Source organism: Rhagoletis zephyria, unplaced genomic scaffold (genome assembly GCF_001687245.7).
Source record: "Rhagoletis zephyria isolate East Lansing unplaced genomic scaffold, Rhagoletis_zephyria_1.1 Rzeph_scaffold_00060, whole genome shotgun sequence".
Taxonomy (NCBI): domain Eukaryota; kingdom Metazoa; phylum Arthropoda; class Insecta; order Diptera; family Tephritidae; genus Rhagoletis; species Rhagoletis zephyria.
Genome location: NW_016157144.1, coordinates 210,540 through 228,751, shown reverse-complemented (window position 1 = coordinate 228,751; position 18,212 = coordinate 210,540). Strand labels below are relative to the sequence as shown.

At 33.5% G+C, this 18,212-nt stretch overlaps 1 protein-coding gene across 3 annotated transcripts in view; it reads left to right on the top strand.

Moving 5' to 3' along the window:
* The window catches only part of Chs2 (Chitin synthase 2), a 261,613-nt gene that overhangs the window by 214,162 nt on the left and 29,239 nt on the right, over positions 1 to 18,212 (top strand). The gene's annotated exons all lie outside the window — the stretch shown is intronic.

Below are 18,212 nucleotides of genomic sequence, written 5' to 3'. Positions count from 1 at the left end.
AAAGGGGCTTTTGGTCGAAAAAATCTATTTTTTTTCTTATGGTAGCTGCTACGCTATCCTTACTATCCTTACTAATATTATAAATCCGAAAGTGAGTTTGTTTGTTTGCTACGCTTTCACGCTTTAACTATTCAACCGATCATCATGAAATTTTGTACACTGCTGTTATTTAGCCCAACTTAAAATATAGGATACATTTAATCTCGATTAGGCAAGAGGGCGTGGCAGCTCCCATAGAAACGGAATTTTTCATACTGCATTTCTCAGGAAATATTTTTGGTAGATTACTGGAACTTGGTATGGAGATATATAAAATCATTCTCTACTCATGGATGAGGGCTGCCACCTTTAAAAAAATCTAATTCAACTTCAATTAAGGGAGTTATTTACTTGAAAATTATATTTAAAAAATGGATGTCAAGAGGCTTAAAAAAGCTGTAGTTTTATATATATTGAAATGGCTTGCCACCTGTTTGAAAAGTAAAATTTTAATTAATTATTTGCAATGTGAAGAATTAAAATATGGTTGTCAAACAAAATATTGTTAAGAAACTTTTAGTTTTAAAGTTTTGAATAATATTGAAGTCTTTCACAAGGGTTGCTACCTTTTTAAAAATTCAACTTAACTAATTTAAATGAAATATTATAATACTAGCAGACCCGGCGAACTTCCTCCCGCACAAAATAATTTTTTTTATTGAAACTTTTTGGTCCAACATTTTCACCAACAATTCACGTTTACAATTTCCATTGGCACGCTCATCGGCTAAGATTCGTTTTCCGCCTTAAGTAACCTAACGAAAGCGTCATATCCGTGATGAAGTTCTTGAAATTCTCTAATTGTGTAAGACTTCATAGAACGGTTAATCTCACAACGAAATAAATTTTAAGAACATTTCCTCTTCACTCCCTGGCGGCAACAATGATCCGGTTTTATAGTAAATCTGTCCAAGAAACTTTATCGTATAGTTGGTGGCAATTTCAAAATGGATGCGTATAATTGTTCTACAGAAATCCAATATACATAGACTTATTTCAGACAAAATAGCTTAAAAGTAAGTTGCACGAAAGCAATTTAAGTCAAAATAAATTTTTTTACTTGATTTTATTACACTAAAAGGCGCGCGATGGGTTTGGCGGTTGATTTATCGGTGGTGATTTGAGATTTACCCCTGCAAAACTCAACCCTGGTGCATCCGAATGAAGCTTTAAGGCATAACAATACTGGCAAAAATCACATACATTGGGCCAATCGTAACACATAAAAATTCGATATACTCAATGGTGCCACAGGTTTATTTATTCTGACATTCACGGCACCTTTTCTCTTTTTTGCAATAGTATTGCCTTTACCGTACCAATACATATTTTGAATAGTGGCCAAAGTGGATCATCAATAAGAGTTTTAGTAATAACTTAACTCCAGTGCCAACTGGCGGGTGAATTTGTGAATCTACACTATCCCGAGAGTTACTCAAAAAGCACAAAAAACTTTGTTCAAAATCCGTCACTCACAAATACACCTACAGATGAATTATATATACGTTTATACGGCGCCACGCCCTCTTTTCAAATAGCCCATTTTTCTCCATGAGTATAAGATTGATTTCATATATCTCCACACCAAGTTCCAGTACTCTACCATGAACATTTCTAGAGATATTCGGTATCTATATATCGAACATTTTTTAGCCTATAATAATCCTTGAGACGTCCGAATCAGGTGTCGGAAATTAAAATTAAAAAAAAATCGGTTCGGCTGTTCTCGAGCTTTGCGAACACAAAAAAACGGCTTTCAAAATATATATTGGTATGAATCGAAATGGTTTTGAATATGTGGCACAATATGAGTGTTAGACGAAAGAGGTTTAAAAAGGTTGCCACCTGTTTAAAAGGTTAAATTCGAACTATTCAATAATTTAAATGAATTATTACAATATCAATCAAAATGATTTTAAAGGGGCTTAATTTCAAAACTACATGAAAAGGGTTTACATCTGTTTAAAATCTCAATTGAGTTGGAAAAGTGAGAAGTTTAAGAAAGTTTTAGTTTGAAAATATTTTGAAGATGGTTAAACAAATTTTAAACCACCTGTTTTTGAATTGAGTTTTCATGAAATAAATTTTATTCAATGTAGCACGCAAAAATTTCATACACTCAGCGAAGCGGGTGAGGGCGATCTAGTTTACATATAATGCAACAAACCACAATTTTCTAGCTGCTTTAGTTTTTTCACAATTTCACTTTAAACATGGACACATTGACAAAAAAACGTACAAATGTAATGCACTTGTTAACTTCGAGGTGTTTTCTTGAAAAGTTATTTTTGAGTTTTATGAACATTTATTTTGAGCAAATGTGTTGCATGGTCATTTTCCACTGAAATACTCGTATTATATGTAATTAATGGGGCATATTCATAGTCAAAATAAAGTCGACACTAAAGTTAGTTACAGATTTTTGACTTAATTTTCAATAGAATATCTGTAAAAAGCTGCAACTATGTAAGTTTAGAGTCGACTTTATTTCTCACACATGCGCATACGGATGTATGTATGTACTTACAAATGCGCTACATCTATATATAAATACGGCACAAGAAAATTTTGCAATCCCTTTTTTGAAGGCACCGCACGATCGATTTCAATGAAACATACACCGATTTAAAGGATATAACTTGCTCTAATCCAGAAATGTTAATCCCGATATATAGGGGGCGTGGCATCTGACATATACACTAAAATGTGGAAACCACTATATCTCTAAAACCAATTAAGCTGGGGAACTGAACCTCAGCACAGATGCATAGATTGTGAATACCCTACTTACGGCGAAAAATGGTAGGTACTGGGAAAGTGGGTGTGGCACTTCCCATACAATCTGAAATTCTCATATCGCTTATCTCTGGAACCACTTATGCTAACGTCATAAAATTTCACACAGCAACATACGTATGTTACGTTGTCAATACCATACTTATGGGGAAATATGGTAGATTTTGGAAAAGGGGGCGTGGCACCGCCCATATAAACTGAAATTTTCATATCACTTTTCTCTGCAATCGCCTATGCCAACGTCCCAAAAATTGATACAGAAACATAGCAATGCCGTAATTACGGCGAAAAGTGGTAGATTTTGGAAAAGAGGGCGTGGCACCGCCCATACAAACTGAAATTCTCATATCGCTTATCTCTGGAACCACTTATGCTAACGTCCTGAAATTTTACACAGCTATTTATTGTATCAATACCGTACTTACGGCGAAGAGTGGTAGATTTTGGAAAGGAGGGCGTGGCACCGCCCATACAAACTGAAATTCTCATATCGCTTATCTCTGGAACCACTTATGCTAACGTCGTGAAATTGGACACTGCAACATATGTTGTCAATACCGTACTTACGGCGAAAAGTGTTAGATTTTGGAAAAGGGGGCGTGGCACCTCACATGAGAACTGAAATTTTCATATCGCTTATCTCTGGAACCACTTATGCTAACGTCCCGAAAATTGACACAGCAGCATGGGTTGTCAATACCGTACTTACGGCGAAAAGTGGTAGATTTTCGAAAAGAGGGCGTGGCACCGCCCATACATACTGAAATTCTTATATCGCTTATCTATGGAACCGCCTATGCAAACGTCATAAAATTTCGCACAGCAACATATGTTGTCAATACCATAAATACGGCGAAAAGAGGTAGATATTAAAAAAGTGGGCGTGGCACCGCCCACATAAACTGAAATTCTTATACCGCTTATCTCTGGAACCGCTTAAGCTAACGTCCGGAAATTTGACATAGCTATTTATGATATCAATAACGTACTTATGGTGAAAAGTGGTAGATAATGGGAAGGGGGGGTGTGGCACTGCCCATAAAAACTGAAATTCTCATATCGCCTTTAGAACCACTTATGCTAACGTCCTGAAATTTTACACAGCTATTTATGATATCAATACCGTACTTTCGGTGAAGAGTGGTAAGATTATAGAAAGGAGGGTGTGGCACCGCCCATACAATCGGTTATCTCTGGAACCACTTATTATAAGGTAATGCAAATTTATACACCTATTTATACACATATGTAAAAATCGCAAGAATCATTCAATTGGGAGCCATTTTCTATCAGATTTTATAATCGCATTGAATGATTGTTGTTTTGTGCAAACGTTTTTAGAAGGATCAGTGTGTTTGTCTTCCGATAGGTGGCGCAGGGATTGAGAGCTATTCTAAAAAATCATATTTATGATCAGATTTGTTTCACTTTTAGAACACATATTAGTAACACAAAATTTGGTGTAACTTGGTAGCCCAGTCGTGTGATGAAAAAATATTGGGCTTTGGCCCAGTCTTGACAAAAACCCGTGTGAAACCGCCGTTAGTGAAGGAAATGTTATCTTTAGTTGTAAACCTTTAAGATACTTTCTCAACCGTTAACGATTCTGATGAAAAAAGAAACAGTTTATGTAGATGTGGGCAATTTAGTTTTTAACCTCCAAGAGGCTCTCAGACAAATAAAATCGAAAAACTTATTTACAGTCTGAATTGGTGTATGTTTGACATATTAGTCAGTGATGAACATCTCATCTATACATACAAATACATATGCAAATTTTTTATAAATGAAAATCGAGGTTCCTTTTTTGGTCTATTTTCAAAAGCTACTGAGGAAGTTCGGAGGAGACGTGGTATAATTAGCATTAATCAATCCGGCACTAACGTTCATAATTCGATTTTAAGTTTTCCTGTAAATTCGCTATAAATTATGCTGGTGGACTTCAAAATAGTAAGTCGCATAAAGAAGTTAGTATTAGTGACAGGTAAAATTCATGTGTATGAAAAAAATGTCGAATTTCGACAACTGGGCGATACTAGTATTTAAAAATGCAGATACTCCAAAATCATATATGCATTGACAACGTTTCCCTCTATACATACCTAAACAACCTCGAAAATCATTTATTGATAACGTTCTTACAAATGCACATACTATAACATACATATAATAACTTCCTTCATATTTGAGGTTCAAAAACTTTAACTTCAGAGTCCTCTTTATTTCGTCTACGAATATGCCCCAATAGTTTTGCAGTCAAATGAAAATGCATTTCCCACGCATATGTATGTAAATACATACTCCATTAATTGATAACATAAATACATACTTGCATACCACGATTGAGAGGATACAAAGGTTGCGCCGATCTCGGACCGCTATTCCTCNAACATACTTGCATACCACGATTGACAGGATACAAAGGTTGCGCCGATCTCGGACCGCTATTCCTCTCTTAACGAATTTGACAGAATCGTTGTTTGCATGACGTCACACTGGTGCAACTTGTTTACGTTTTCCTTGCAACATTTTTTCTTCTTCTTCCATTCTTGCTCACGTTTTGGCATTTCTCTCTCGCAATTGCACCAGTGAGACGTCACACAAAAGTTATTCTCAAAAATCCTCTCTGATCGGCGCAATCTTGTATTCTATCATTCTTGCTTGCATACATGCATATATAGATACACTTATACATACATACGTATGTGCATACCCTGCAAAAAATTGTGCGACTAATCTCTAAAGAGAGTATTCCGAGATTACTCTCAATCGGGTACAATTGGGCATTAATTAGTCCCAACTAGTCTCATACGGGTACTAATGGAGGTCAATTAGTTTCCACTCATCCCTTATGGGTATAACGGGTACTATTAACGATTTAATGATATGTACGCACTTAGTCATTGAAATTTCATGTGCGGCGTTGGTACACAGAGGTAAAGTGGTATTAGTCGCATGCTCCTTTGCGATTGCTCCCGGAGTCATCCCGGATTAGTCGCATTTTTTGCAGCGATATTTCTGCCAAATACTACGCACATGCATACATATGTACAACTCAGCATACATACATACATACATATGCACTTGTGTACATAATCACGCACATATTCAAATACAACAATAACTATTTCATTCNCGATATTTCTGCCAAATACTACGCACATGCATACATATGTACAACTCAGCATACATACATACATACATATGCACTTGTGTACATAATCACGCACATATTCAAATACAACAATAACTATTTCATTCATAAACGCAGGCGCGTATTTCTCAAGGCCAAATAAATTCATTCATAATAACCGCAGCACATCTGACCGCAAATTCATCACCCTCAAGCGCAACTTTTTCAGTCCGACACAAAAATTCTAAAATCTAAAATTTAAGAAATCTCGGCCAGCCAAGTGAAAAGTGGCAACTATTTCTCTATATCCCGTAAAATAAGTTATGTCGAGTTTTGGTAATTTTTAGTAACTTTTGGCAAAACAATCTATTTCTCTGTTCCATAACAATATTTCAATATAATATATATAAAATATATTTACATATATCCACGGATGATTTTTAATTTTTTTCACCCGTAAGCAAATCTTCAGTACCATAAAAAGATTCAACCACATCAAAGTACAAGATATGCTATGTCCAAGCTAGTGCTAGTCCACTGTATATGTCCATATGTATGTCTGCATGTATGCGTGTAAATATGTCAACTCAAATTTGATTATAATCCATTTTAGCGGACATAGTTTTTTTCATTCCAGCTGTTAATATAACATGCATTTTTTAGTTAATTTTCATGAAAGTTACACGTATCGTCGAGAACATGTTTACATGCAGAATTTAAACGAAATATTATTATTCTCCATATAAAATGTACAAGTATGGCTTTATCAAATGTTAACTTATGCGAAAACCTAAATATTTCGTAACCTAGGGTTAATATTGATGGCGTCGTGGCAATTCGCAGACATTTAATAATTTGTCTGTGGATGGAGGACAGCGAGGGGAAGACGAAAGCAGACCAATCGTACATATGTAGGTGGCGACGGCTGTTTTGCCCTTTTCCCAGGAGTTGGTGGTCTACGACTATGCGGTGGGGCTTCTTGGCAGGGAATCGGCTGGGTTGGTTGTTCGCCGGCGGGGATCCTGCTAAATTATTCACTTGTGCACGTCGGAATAAAACACTCCTTATTTTATGTTTGTTTAATTCAGGAATTCGCGTTTATTTGCGTTCAATATACTTATTTCTTATAATTCAGCTTTAAGGTTTTTTACAAGATTATTTTTCTTTTAAGTGTTCAGTTTTTTAAAAGGTCTTTTTTCCGCGCAAATTGGTTGCCTTTCTGTTCGGGTATCAAAAAAGATGTGTAGTTAAAAAAAATGGCTGTGCCGATTGGCACTCGGTATTCAGCAGTTTCAACAAGTGCTGCCCTTAACAAATATTGAGGGATTTTTGAGCAGCCATACGTCCAACCACGGCAACCCTTTGCGCTTTGTTTACATTTCTTCTTCGTACAGCTGAATACATATTGCAACTTGAACACATATTGGTGAGTATAAGAATTCAATAGATAAATACAATAGATTCAATTAAATAAACCTTTTTCTTAATTATAGGTTGGAACGTGTGGTTGCTGATCTCGCGTAGACAGTAGGCACATATTTACATTTATTAATGCATACATATTTATGCGTTTGTCTTTTTGGATGAATGAAGAATTTCATATATGGAGTGATTTAGAGATTGCAATTTGAATAATGTACTGTGGCGCGTGTGCTAGAGACGATGCAACTTTTTGGCGTCTCGCCGTTTGTCTTGGTTCAAATCCCGGACGGACCAAGTAATAATTTTTTTTTGTTTTTTTTTTAATTGTCATATTCATTTTCCATTTTAAATTTTACTATAAGCTTTGTTTAAAATAATATATGTAAATGGATATGTAGGTACAAACGCATGTATAATTTCACATAATCGCTCAAATTTGCCAAAAGTTACTGAAAACTTTATTGTAAATGTTTTCACTAAAATATTAGTTATTGGAATTCAAATTTTATGCGAATTCAATTTTTATTCCCATTTTTAGAAAGCGCAAGTATGTATATATTCATACCACCAAAATTATTTCATAAGTAGGTAATTTTAAACACACATATGTATGTATGTACATTAGGGTGGTCCAAAAACAGTAAAGTCGGAATTGTACTGCTCTCACCCCTAGATTGTTCTATATCGAAAAAAAGTATACCAGTATTTTTTTATTTTGAAATCAAATAATATTCAGAGGTCGCTCAAAGCGCTCAAAGTTTTCCATGTATTTTTATGTGGGAAAAAACTTTTCGTAGAAATGGTATAGAATTTTGGAAAATCAATATTTTTCGATCGATTATTCGATGGTTCTCTTCAGAAGACTTTCAATAATAATTCCCAATTGTTTATTTAACCATTTTTTACTACTAACGATTTTTTATTGGTCGCCCCATTGCATTTTTCGGGGTTTTTGTGGGTTTTTGGCGGACCTATAAATTATAGTTCCAATGAAAAAATGGTTAAATAAACAATTGGGTATTATTATTGGGAATCTCCTGCAGATAAACAGAGTTTTCTGATAGAAAAATATTGATTTTTAACTATTCTATACCCATATAAAATACATGGAAAATTTTACGGGTATATTTTTTTGGTATAGAACAATCCTAGGGGGTGAGAGCATAAAAATTCCGACTTTACTTTTTCACATGCATGTTTGGACACATGTACCTAGATCGGCAATCAAAAGTGAGTGCATGGTGTTTTTTGTTTAATATTTGCAATGTTTTTCAATTAAATTTTTTTTATTATCTTTTTATAAAAATATGGTTCCTGCTTTAATCCAAACTATACAAGTCAAACTTTATACAGAACTTAGAAAAATTCAACGAATTTTCGTCTAAATTTTTACCATTTTAATCTGAATTTTTCAAAAAAAATTTGAGTACACATATAGATCGGTTTTTTAATTCTAATGAAATAAAATCAAGTTTTAAGCGGCTAAAAAATCGAGTTGTTTTTTAATGACTTTTGTTTCCCGGCGGATTTTGCGGTTTTATGCATATAACAAGTGCAATTTGTAAAACACGATCAAACTTATGAGAGCGCCATGTAAACGAAAACTCACCACCGTGTACGTGCGACGGTTACGCGCACTTCTCTCTCGCTCTATCAACAGTAAATTTTATATGTTGCTACGTCGAACAGACACGGCATACGTACACGTCGGTGAAAGCGCAGTTACCCACGGACGTAAAAACGAAGAACATGTCAGCTGACACGATCTATCTTTTCGGATCTGCGTGTTAACAATGAGTGTGGGCACTTTGAGTCGGCGTATTTTTTGTCACGATCGTATGTGGATTGATGACACATGCAGAACACTCGTAATGGCTTGCACTGTGGCTTAACGTATGGCGCCACATGAGGCACACTTGACGCTTGCTATTACAAACGCAAGATCGGGTGACGAGCGATATGGGTCAGCGCCACTATTCGTCCTTTCCCACCAAATTTGGTCGCTTCTTTTTCATTTGGTAGGTTGGTCGGCAAAGTACGATTTTGGTCGGATAGTTGAATTAAGTTTTTAAATTCTTAATTATAACAAGTAAGAAAGTCTAAGTTCGGGCTGTGTTTTCCACCTTTCCGAAAACTACCGCTACATGGTAAGCCGGGGTGGTTTTACCCCTATTTTAAACATCTTCGATAGAACGTTCAGTTAGACATAATTAAATAAACTTATATAGTCACATGTGGGCGGTTTCACGCCCATTTTCCAAAATTCCAAATAACGTACTTCTTTTCAAGGGATTGTTGTTAGTATCAATTTTGAGTAAATTAGCGTCCTTAAATTTCGAAATATAGAAGTTTCAAGCATTTCTGAAATTTACCGTTATATCAAAAGCGGCCGTAATTTTAGTCCGATTTGAAAAATTTTTAACATTTTGCTTTATTTATATGGCAAGCACAATAACCGTACCGAGTTTGGTACACATTGGTAGAACCGTTACCGAGATATGTGATCATATGTGGGCGTTGCCACGCCCATTTTCCAAAAGTTTATAATAAACGGATTTCCTGGTAAAGAATTATTGCAAGCATCAATTTTGAATAAATTAGCTTTAGTATTTACTGATTTATCGAAGATTTCGTATTTCTGAAAACTACCGTTATATGGGAGGTAGACGTGGTTATTGTCCGATTTTGCCCATCCGTCCTACGCCCGAAAGAAGCACACGTACCAAGTTTCGGTAAGATATCTCAATTTTTACTCGAGTTATCGTGTGCAGACACGGATGGACAGACGGGCGGACGGACAGACAGTCACCGCGTAATCGATTTCTCTTTTCATTTTGATCTTTTATGTATATGTATCGGTAAAATCCCACAAAATCTTGGGCATATCTCAAACACGATGGCTTTCACTAGGAAGCCTTGTGTTAAGAATATTTGAGCAATGGGATAGTTTGAAACTTTATTTTATTTCCTGCTTTTACGAAGTAAACGGTATGCGATCTGCAGACCTGGCCGAAGGAATATGTTGCAAAATCAAATGCTACTTTTTATTTCTATCGTATATTTTCCCCATAATTAACAATCTTAGCAAAGAGTTCCAAGCTGAAAGCTTTAGTTTGCCATACTTACATACATATGTGTATGCAACTAGCAAAGAACATTATCCCTTAGTTTTGAGTAACTTTATTAAAAAAGAGACGCGATCAGTAACATATTCATGTTAATCATGTTAAAATATCAGAAATTTTTTTGGAACGAAAGCTGAGATGTTTATGAAAAGTAATGTCAATTGTTCTGGAATCCTTGAAGTTAAAACCAATATATTAAAGTTTTACATAGAGTTTTTGGGCCAAATAAATTTAAGATTTGATTTCAATCGTGAAGATATAAAGCTTTTACAAATAATGACAGCAGCTAGGGTAGTTTCTAAAGAAGATTTACCAATTTTACCTCTTTTGTTAAAGTTTCCCTATCTCATGGATTGCGCAGTGGAATTTAGTGAGGCTAAGCGAGCTTGATATTTCCAGTGATCTGGATATTGATATGTTTTGGGAAAAAGTTTATTCTATTAAAAATCGAATAAATGAAAATAGCTTCATTCATTTTGCCAATTTTGTTTTTAATATAATTTCATTACCACATAGCTCTGCGGCTGCATAACGCAAATTTTCAATGCTTTCTTTGATAAAAACTAGACTAAGAAATAAACTTAAGATTGACAGTATCAATAGCATAATGTTATGCAAGGAACTTGTAAATAAAAATGACCCGCACTATGTGTGATCAGTTGCTAAAGATTTGCCTGTGTAATTGATTGATTTAAATTTACTTTTAAGAAATTACACTTATTGGTACATAACATGTACATTTGACCCAAATCGCCGAAAACTAAACCAAGGGGGAAAATTTTATTTCTCAGGTTTCGCAGATTTTGGATTATGTCTGGGTCATACATATTCTAAGGTATCGGACAACATCAATATTAACACGAATCTCTTTCTCTCAAACATGAAAATTAACTTAATCTTGAGACACCTTTAAATAAACGAAAATTAAAAAAGCACAACATGAAACTAACGGGTAGTTTGTATTTAAGGTCCACCACTTTTTTGCATTATACTTGCCTCTCTTCGCTTGCCTTGTATTATTTTGAAGTTAATAATAAAAAGTATTCGACAAAAAAATCAGCGATTAGCTTTCTATATGAAAATCAAGTCGGTAGTATTTTTTAATGTCATGTCAGTCCAAAACATTAAAAAGTTTTTTGACGAAGAATCCGCCAAGCTAATTAAAAGGAAAATATTGTTTTCTTCGAGCCTTTTCGGCCTTATTTCACAGTAAAATAAAATAGTTCCATACACTCTTCATTACAATATGTTTTTGGTGGAAATCTATTTGTAACGTAAAAGTCTTTTGAACTAATTTAATTTTTAGGTAACCTTTTTTTGTTTAGGACGCTTTCCATTTCCAGACATACAGAACACACTTTCGACCATACAGGTTCGATTATAAAAAGCGGGAAAATGTGATTTTGTATTTCGAAACTGTATGGTGGAAAGTGTGTTCTAATATCTATTTGATACACAAAAAATGATCACGGCTGTACTTTTTGCTGATATATTACATACATATGTTCCATTTAGTTAAACAATATAAGAATATTGTAGTATGTACCACAAAAACGTATATTTTCTATAAAAAATCATAACTCAGAAAAAAAAATCTTCGCTATTAGAGATTTGGGTTGATTGTAGTTCAAAGTGTCTCTTTCCCGGTAAAAAAGTTTGAGAAAAAAAAAATACACTTTTTGAGAAATTAAATTTAAAAAAAAATTTGCACTTTTTGTTTATTGTTAAATAAAAAATTTTAAATAATGAAAATTAATAATTATATCATTATATCTTGAAGTGACAAGAATTACTGACATTTGAGTAAAAACATTGTTGGAATCTATTAAATTTTGACAAAGTTATGGGCATTTAAAAAAAAAATTCTCACTGTCAATTCGAATAATCGATTTTTGCCTGAAAAAAATCGCGTTTAATTCGGCCGAAAAATTTTTCCGAGCCAAAAGAAAAAATACGTGTCTCATTATTTGGACCAACAAACAATGTATTACAGTTTGGTCGAAATTAAAAATCATGTTCGTCCCTGACCGGTTGTCTGGATATGGAAAGCATCTTAGTTAAAGATAGAGCTCATTTTACAAGCAACATTGGAAGCTGTTCAACGTGTTATCGTCCCATAGTTAAAACTGTTATTTTTTCTAACTTATATAAACTGAGAAGATAAGATATACGTAGAAAAATAAAAAAACACGACAATTTTATTATTTTAAAAAGGAACGAACTCAAAAGAAGTGAAATAAGAAGCGAAAGAAGAAGAAGAATTTCCGATTAAATAATAAAAAATCTGTTGGAATTATTTCGGCTATTTTTCTAGTACTGCTATTATTCTACAAAATGCCGAGCCCTCGAATCTAACATTTGAAGGGGAAGAATAATACTAAATGGCATAGAGCAAACAAAATAAGCCATTAAAGCCGTTTTTCGTGAAACTAACCGCGAAAAACTCAACATCTTGGCGCAGTTCTAATATCGAGTTCGAGTTCTCTGCAGAAAATTACTTCGGAAACGACATACAGATAATTTCATTACCACATAGCTCTGCGGCTGCATAACGCAAATTTTCAATGCTTTCTTTGATAAAAACTAGACTAAGAAATAAACTTAAGATTGACAGTATCAATAGCATAATGTTATGCAAGGAACTTGTAAACAAAAATGACCCGCACTATGTGTGATCAGTTGCTAAAGATTTGCCTGTGTAATTGATTGATTTAAATTTACTTTTAAGAAATTAAACTTATTGGTACATAACATGTACATATGACCCAAATCGCCGAAAACTAAACCAAGGGGGAAAATTTTATTTCTCAGGTTTCGCAGATTTTGGATTATGTCTGGGTCATACATATTCTAAGGTATCGGACAACATCAATATTAACACGAATCTCTTTCTCTCAAACATGAAAATTAACTTAATCTTGAGACACATTTAAATAAACGAAAATTAAAAAAGCACAACATGAAACTAACGGGTAGTTTGTATTTAAGGTCCACCACTTTTTTGCATTATACTTGCCTCTCTTCGCTTGCCTTGTATTATTTTGAAGTTAATAATAAAAAGTATTCGACAAAAAAATCAGCGATTAGCTTTCTATATGAAAATCAAGTCGGTAGTATTTTTTAATGTCATGTTATAGTCCAAAACATTAAAAAGTTTTTTGACGAGGAATCCGCCAAGCTAATTAAAGGGAAAATATTGTTTTCTTCGAGCCTTTTCGGCCTTATTTCATAGTAAAATAAAATAGTTCCATACACTCTTCATTACAATATGTTTTTGGTGGAAATCTATTTGTAACGTAAAAGTCTTTTGAACTAATTTAATTTTTAGGTAACCTTTTTTTGTTTAGGACGCTTTCCATTTCCAGACATACAGAACACACTTTCGACCATACAGGTTCGATTATAAAAAGCGGGAAAATGTGATTTTGTATTTCGAAACTGTATGGTGGAAAGTGTGTTCTAATATCTATTTGATACACAAAAAATGATCACGGCTGTACTTTTTGCTGATATATTACATACATATGTTCCATTTAGTTAAACAATATAAGAATATTGCAGTATGTACCGCAAAAACGTATATTTTCTATAAAAAATCATAACTCAGAAACAAAAATCTTCGCTATTAGAGATTTGGGTTGATTGTAGTTCAAAGTGTCTCTTTCCCGGTAAAAAAGTTTGAGAGAAAAAAATACACTTTTTGAGAAATTAAATTTAAAAAAAAATTTGCACTTTTTGTTTATTGTTAATTAAAAAATTTTAAATAATGAAAATTAATAATTATATCATTATATCTTGAAGTGACAAGAATTACTGACATTTGAGTAAAAACATTGTTGGAATCTATTAAATTTTGACAAAGTTATGGGCATTTAAAAAAAAAATTCTCACTGTCAATTCGAATAATCGATTTTTGCCTGAAAAAAATCGCGTTTAATTCGGCCGAAAAATTTTTCCGAGCCAAAAGAAAAAATACGTGTCTCATTATTTGGACCAACAAACAATGTATTTCAGTTTGGTCGAAATTAAAAATCATGTTCGTACCTGACCGGTTGTCTGGAAATGGAAAGCATCTTAGTTAAAGATAGAGCTCATTTTACAAGCAACATTGGAAGCTGTTCAACGTGTTATTGTCCCATAGTTAAAACTGTTATTTTTTCTAACTTATATAAACTGAGAAGATAAGATATACGTAGAAAAATAAAAAAACACGACAATTTTATTATTTTAAAAAGGAACGAACTCAAAAGAAGTGAAATAAGAAGCGAAAGAAGAAGAAGAATTTCCGATTAAATAATAAAAAATCTGTTGGAATTATTTCGGCTATTTTTCTAGTACTGCTATTATTCTACAAAATGCCGAGTCCTCGAATCTAACATTTGAAGGGTAAGAATAATACTAAATGGCATAGAGCAAACAAAATAAGCCATTAAAGCCGTTTTTCGTGAAACTAACCGCGAAAAACTCAACATCTTGGCACAGTTCTAATATCGAGTTCGAGTTCTCTGCAGAAAATTACTTCGGAAACGACCTACAGCTGCACAGCATCCGAAACTTTGAAATCTGTATTCATAATTATCATGTTCTTAATTTCTTTGAATCACTTGTGGCATTGCAAGACTACTGAATTTCTGCTACTTATTGCATAAAACACACTAAAAGCGACTTAAGTACCTAATTATATTCTTATCGCTACACGTATATCGCACAGGTAACGTAACAGTCTTTTTCTGTAACGTACCAGTCCGAATATTTTTTTACAACTATTGACCTCAAAATTAATTTTATCAGTTCAATCGATACGTAGTTCTTGAATTCCATCCTGAAGCTAGGAAACTGTGTACCAACTTTTAAAACAATAATATTAGGAGAGCAGACTTTTTCAATAATATAAAGCAACTTTAAAAAGTACTTCCAAAAATTGTAATGCAACGCTGTTGAAACAATCATAACTCCTAAACCACAGGAGTTACAATATATTTTTGTATCTATGTATTAAATAATGCCACATACTTATGCTTTCAGATGCAAGAAGTAAAATTATCCGAAAATTGTATTCTCGCGAGTTCCAGCGGTATTTAAAAATCAGTGTGAGCCAAAATGTAATGTAACAGTCCGCGTTTTGGGCCATATGTATATCATTCATACAACCAAAAAATGTTAAATGATCTCATCTCTGTGCCTAAGACTGTATCTGCATTTATTTATTTGTTGTTTCTTTTAAAATGTACTAAGTACATATATGTATGTAAATGTTTTGTATTCGGAACATTTACGGCTCTATTCTGTATCAGTGACAAATTCTTGTCACAGTTTTTATTACGGAAAATATATGTATGAAAAAGTTTAAATTTGTCAGTAAAAAAATGTTTGTCACCGATACAGAATTGGGCTATTAATCTTAAATAAATGAATTCTATGCTTTCAGAAGGCTTTCTGTAATTGAAATTTACTTGGTAGGTTTTAAACGATTTTGGTCGGATTTGGGAAGAAAATTGGTAGGGAAAAAATTTGTTAGTGGCAACGCTGATGAGTACCCAAAGTAAATAAAGAATGAATGTAAATAAGGGCAAATGGCTTAGGGAGTAATCAAGAAATGTGTTGGTTACTCATAGTAAATAATGATTGCGTTCCTTATCTCCCAAAAATAGTCAGAAAAAGTCCGCAGTAGTCAGATTTTGTCCAAAAAGCGTTTCTTAACTCGAATTACAGCAGAAATTAGAAAGAAACACTCAGTGAGAGTGACGGCTGCAATTTAGTCTGGCATCCCCGGAGTTCCGCATTAAGGTAGCTATGGAACGATAGGGGAAGTTCTCTTGATTGCAAATATATAGTTTTTAGCTGCCGGCAGCGTTGGCATAAGTCAAGATTTATCTTGAAAATTAAGATTTTTTGGGCTGTTTTTTTTATTAAAAATCTTCAAAAGAAGATTTTTTTGTATGATGTAATATATTTAATGTTCAAGTTAAAATTGTTAACTTTTTTTATTATCCTTGCTATATCATTGTAAGAAGCAAACTAAGGAAGAAGAAAAATGAAATACGAAATCCCCTACAATATTATCTGCCTTCTTCTCTCGCACAGTAAAACATATACTCTAGTGCAGAGCTAGAGAGTGGAGAAAAAGAAGAAACGGTATTTTGTATCCCCTCTAGTTTAAATCACAACAATGGAAAATTCCAAGTAAACTGCCATTTAAGAAACATTTGCTGATGCGTCTCCATGGATAAATGTATATCGAGAAAAAAAGGGGCGGTGAGATTTATAAAACAACGTCCACGTAAAAATATCAAAAAAAAAAACGAATTAAAAAGCTCAAAATTGTTATCGAAATTTGTGTTACGGTTTTTGATAGATAACGAGATATTCTTTCATAAAAAAACAAGTAATTTTTAAACAAAAAACACAAGCGACTTCAATTCTCATAGGAAAATTGATCGTAAATTTCTTCATGATTCAATGACCGTATCTAAACCAAATTAGTATGGGACCACCCTTGAGGTACCACCTTTCCGATAAAAAGGAATTATTGAAATCAGTTCAAGTAGTCCAAAGTTATGCTTTAACATATATACATAAAAAAAAATATTCGCGCGATTTGATAAACTCCTCCTTTTTTGAAGTCGGTCAAAACTTGCAAAATGTCGCGTCCCTATTTATATTTTCGCCAGTGTATATATACATATGTTAACTGTGCTACAGATTTTGTGATAATACGAGGCAATATTCATTTTAAGTTTAAGTTGGTATAAAAAGGACTTTATAACTTGAAATTGGTAATTTTTTCAACCAAAATAATAAGGGCTATTTACAGCCGTAAAGACAATATCGAATTTTGTGTTTCTTTTTAGGTATTTTTAAATGAAGATTTTATGGGATCGAAAAGATTTTTTTTAGCTTTAAAATCTTATTTTGAAATTTTTTTTGGAAAAAATTAAGATTTTTAGGGGACTTTCTCTGGCAATACTGGCTGCCGGAGCCTTATAGTTTTTAAGTTATTTGTTGCTAAAGTTTGTAAATTGAACTAACCTTCGGCGCTATTTAAAAGCTGTGACAGACGGCAAAACTTATGCATATAATCTGGCACACATATGCACATAATAATTTTGACCTAACAGACGGCAGTTATGTGGATATACGATCCGCAAGGTCGTGGGTTCGAGTCCCACGGCCAATTGAATTTTTATTTATTTCGTTTTCATTCTTTTTTTTATAAGTTATATATTTGTTTTACGTTGCTTTCAGTTAGTTGTTGTTGACTTTTTATTAAAATTCAACTCTAAAAATTTAAATTAACTGATAGTAAAATAAAAAATGTGATATAAAATAAAGCAAATGAAAACAAAATAAAGAAAATGTCAATGTTATTGTGGCTTCTTAACATTTTATTTTTAATATTTTTATTGAGCTTTGTACCACGATTGTTTATTAGGAAAAATTGAAAAAGCAACAAAGTCTAAGCGGTAGAAGTTATAGCACTATTTCGGAGATCACCACATCTCCTCATCAGACTTCTTTTTCTAGACTTCAGCAGGGATCGAACCTGCGAATTCGATGTTCAAAGTCAGAAGCGTTAACCACTGAGCTATGTACATCCCGTAAACTCTTGTTGCTAATTCATTTTCCTTATTCAACCAACTACTATCAAGTGCAGCTGATTTGCCGCTATTTAAACTCGACAGCGTGGTTGTTGTTGT